The sequence below is a fragment of the Cupressus sempervirens genome, chromosome 5 (genome assembly GCF_028749045.1).
Source record: "Cupressus sempervirens isolate cs-2001-9-10 chromosome 5, ASM2874904v1, whole genome shotgun sequence".
In the NCBI taxonomy this organism is placed as follows: Eukaryota; Viridiplantae; Streptophyta; class Pinopsida; order Cupressales; family Cupressaceae; genus Cupressus; species Cupressus sempervirens.
The window spans coordinates 31,532,342-31,537,317 of record NC_143122.1 but is presented as its reverse complement, the minus strand read 5'-3'; positions in this window follow the sequence as shown (position 1 = coordinate 31,537,317).

Here is a 4,976-nt window from a genome sequence, read left to right as displayed (position 1 = left end):
ATAGATAAAGGGAAAAGTTTTTCTTAGTCAATTAAGGGTAACTTGTGTAAGTAGGGGATATCTAGGAGTTTTTATCAACTATCTACATTACCCTAGACTAGTCGTATCAAATTTGTATTAGAGTAAAAATTTGATTTTGGGAAAAGAAGTGCATGTCTAGAAATGAAGGAGAAACCACCATAGTATCCACCATGGTGACAAATGCAGAGTTGGCTCAAAAGGTTCAAGAGTGGGATGAGGAGAATGTAGAGTTGAAGGCTAAGATAATAGCCTTGGAGAAAAATCTTGAGAGAGTAGTTCTCAAGATTGAAGTGATGACCAAGAAGGTCAATCAACTGGAGGAACATAGCAAGAAAATGCAGTAGGTGTCTGATGAAGAGGAGGTACCCATACCTAATCCTAAAATAGAAAAGGAACCTTTTATTAGGGCTATTAAAGCAATTAATCAAAAAGCACTATAAGGAGTATCACTTTTTTGTGGGAAGTTGGATATAGACCATGTCTTGGAATGGTTGGAAGGCATGGAGAACTAATTTCAAAGTGAGAATGTGGCAGAAGCTGAAAAGATGAAAGTGGAAAAGGCAAGGATGAGAGGAGCTATTCTCACATGGTGGCATTTAGTTCAAGATGAAAGAGGGTAAGAATCCCTATGCAAATTGGAAGAGTATGGTGAGACAAATACAACAAACCTACCTTCTTGAGGACTTTTTAAGTGTATATGCATACCAAAAGGTAGAATCTCAAGCAAAGGGATAATGATGTGGCAAGTTATATTGAAGTGTTCCAAAAGCTATGTCTAAGATCCAAGGTGCAAGAAGTTGAAAGCATCAAGTTATGAGGTATATTAATGGCTTAAGGTGGAATATTCAAGAGGAAATTCAGTTATGGACTCCTAACATGGTACACAAGTGCTATCAATTAGCACTTAAGGTTGACAAAAAGTTAAAGAAGAAACAAAACTTCAATAATAGGAGCAGAGGTAAAGGCAAAGAACAATCTAGCCAAAGAGGGAACTTTGGTGGTGGAAGAGGCCAATAAACTAGACCCCAAGTGGATGGTAAACCAAATGAAGCAAGTGGTTAAAATAGTCCAAGAGGAGGATTAAACCAAAGAGGCAAAGGTAGTAATAGCTTTAGCAAAAGAAGTAATAGTCAAGGTAAAGGACCTTCATACTTTGCCACCATGAAATGTTATAACTATAACCAACTAGGACATCCCTCTTATAAGTTTCCAAAGAAGGATTCTTCATCAAGAGAAAGGAAGGTGTTTTATGCTCAAGAGGATGGTGGAAATAAGAAGGTAGCAAATCTTCCACTTGATTCAGAAGAAGGAGAGAAATTGATGTTTAGGAGGACACTCATTAGAAAGCCCATGAAGGAGGAGCCAAGTCAAAGGAGAGCCTTGTTTGGGGTCAATTGCAAGGTACAAAACAAGGTATGTAAGGTTATCACTAACTCTGGTTCTACTGATAAAATAGTGTTAGAAGAAGTAGTAGATAAATTGAAACTTCAAAAGCTTCATCATAACAATCCTTATAGGGTCACATGGCTAAATAGGGGTCAGCATGTAGAGGTAAAAGAACAAGCATGCATAGACTTCAATATTAGAAGGTTCAAGGATAGAGTGCTTTGTGATATACTACCATGGATGCATGTCATCTCCTTTTAGGGAGACCATGGAAATATGATAGAGAGACACAATATGATGGTAGGGAGAATGTATACAAATTCAAGAAAGGTGAAGAATCCTAGACTATTCAATCTTTGTTGGAAGGAGAGAGCAACACAATGATGGAACTTAATGGACTCATGATAGGTGAGAAGGAGTTACTCAACATCCTAAAGGAAGGAGAAGGCATAGGGTATGTCATTATTGTCAAGCCCCAAAATGCACAAAGCATAATCAAATCACGATTGCCTAGAGAAGTGTAGGATCTACTAAATCAGTTTGATGACATTGTATGTGATGGAAAGCACACCTTTCCAACTAAGAGAGATATTAAGCATAATATAGACTTCATCCTTGGAGAAACTTTTCCTAATAAGGAAGCTTATAAAATGACACCTAGCCAACATGAGTAGATGACAAAACAAGTGCAAGAGTTGTTAGACCATGGCCTAATAAAACAAAGGGTAAGCCCATGTCCAATGCCAACTGTCTTGGTTCCATAGAAGGGAGGTAATTGGAGGATGTGTAAAAATTCAAGATTAATCAGCAAGATAACAATTAGATACAAATTCCCAATCCCAAGAATTGAAGACTTACTTGATTGTTTGGAAAATGCAAAGTACTTCACCAAAATTGACTTGAAGAGTAGATATCATCAAATAAGGAAAAAGGAAGGAGATGAGAGGAAGAAATATTTTAAGACTACTAAAGAGTTGTATGAGTGGCTAGTGATGCCCTTCAATTTATCGAATTCCCCCTCCACATTCATGAGGCTCATGAATGAAATGTTTGTTGATTACTTGGGTAAGTTTGTTATAATTTACCTTGATGGTATCTTAACTTTTAGTAGTACAAAGAAAGAACATTTATTTAATTTAAGTCTAGTGTTGAAAAGGCTATCTGATGCTCAACTTACCATCAACTTGGAAAAGTGTGATTTTAAGAAGGAGGAGTTGGTCTACTTGGGTTTTTTCATCTCACAGGAATAGCTCAAGATGGATCCCAGTAAGGTGGAGGCTATACTTAGTTGTCCAACACCCAAGTCTGCATCAAAAGTAAGAAGCTTCCATGGCTTAGCACAATTCTATGGGAAGTTCACTAAAAATTTTAGCCATATTTGTGCACCATTGTTAGAGACCATAAAGGGTAGGTTTAGAGCCAAGCTAAAATGAACTGATGAAGCCACTAGGAACTTTGAAGTGTTGAAACAAAAAATTACCACCAAACCTATTTTGGTTCTACCTAGCTTTGATAAGTTATTCACTATTGACTATGATGCTAGTAACCTTGCTATTGGAACAATATTTAGCTAGGAGGGTAGGCCAGTTGCATTTCATAGTCAAAACTTGAATGAAGCCAAGATAAAGTATTCCTCCTATGACCTTGGATTGTATGCCTTCCTCCAAGCCTTGAGAAAATGGAGGCATTATATATTTCCTAAATAATTTTTGGTGTTTTCTAATAATCAGGCCTTAAGCTTTCTCAATTCCCAAGAAAATTGAGTTACAAGCACGTGAAGTGGGGGGAGTATATTCAAGCATATACCTTCACCATAAAACATAAAAAAGGAATTGCAAATAAGGTTGTAGATGCACTTAGCCATAGGTTGTTGACTATACAAGAAGTACAAATTAGGAGTGTGGGGATTAAGAACTTCAAGGAGATGTATCTTGATGATCTAGACTTTACCAAACTTTATAAGGTGTGTATTGATTATGCTAACCATTTTCATCATGAATACTTTGATCTTACCTTGCAGGAAGGCCTCTTGCTCAAAGTCAATAATCTATGTGTCCCAAGGGGCTCTATTAGAGAAAACTTCATACAAGAGAATCATAATGGTGCTTTGAGTAGACATTTTGGAGTTCATAAAATAGTAGATTTGGTCCAAAGGTTCTACTATTGGCATACATTTAGTAGGGATGTGAAGAAATATGTGGAGTGTTGTGTCATTGTTAGAAAGCCAAGGGAGTTACCACCAAAGCAGTGTTATACCAATGATTTCTCATCGAAAAATCCTTGGGGATATTTGAGCATGGATTTTGTGGTGGGACTACCTAAAACTAAGAAATTTTGTGATAGTGTCTATGCAATTGTGGATAGATTTAGAAAAATGGCTCATTTTGTGCCATGTAAGACCACATATGATGCATGTGCTATTGCTAATTTGTCTTTTAGGGAAGTGGTTAGGATACATGTTTTGCCTCTTAGCATTATATTTGATAGGAACATTATGTTTATGAGTAATTTTTGGAAGACTTTGTATCATAAATTGGGCACTAACCTTTCATTTGGATCTTCCTACCATCCTCAAATGGATGGGTAGAAAGAAGTGGTAAATAGGAGCTTTGGGAACCTATTAAGATGTTTGACCAAAGAGTATGGATAGAGTTGGGACCACATTATTGCACAAGTAAAGTATGCTTGTAATGATACTATCAATAGATCTACTAGGAAGAGTCCTTTTGAAGTGGTGTATGGAGTGTATCCTAGAGGAATTCTTGAGTTGAGGGACATGAAAGCAGGTATAGAGGTTAGTGGAGTCATTCAAGACTTTTCTCTTTCCATGAAAGAGGTTCATGACATGGTCAAAAAAATCTTGGAGCATAATATAGCAAACATGAAGTAGATGGCAAATGCCAAGAAGAGTGATGTGCAATTTTTAGTTGGGGACTATCTTATGATCCATCTTAATAAGCATAGACTATCCAAGGAGAATCACACAAACTATAGATGAGAAAGGTAGGGCCTTGCAAAATTCTAGCCAAGTATGGGACCAATGCCTTCCAAGTTGATCTACTAGTAGATATGGGCATCTACACTACTTTAAATGTTATAGATCTCATAGCATACAAGGGTCCCACTCCATCTTCCACTCTAGTAGAGGATGTAGAATTGTAAGAAATTATAGCAACCATACCCAAGCCATCTTCAACCAAGTTGCAAACTGAAAATGTATTGAGTTCTAAAGTGCACAAGGTGACTAGAAACAAGACCTACATGAAGAATCTTGTCAAGTGGTAGGGAAAAATAGATAGTGAAGCCACTTGGGTTATAAAAGGAAATTTCAAGAAGGATTTTGACCTTTCTCTCATTCCCTCTTAAAGTCCTAGAAGGCCTTTTCAACTCATTGGGGGAGTATGGTGTAGGAGCACCTAGGTTAGGTCACTAAGAAGTAAATAAGAGTCTAGGAATCTAGATAAGACATAAGACCTACTAGGTAGAAATAAATATTAATGATTCATTTATGTGAAATATCAAACACTAACATAATGCATGATATGGACAACTAGATGTAATGATGCATT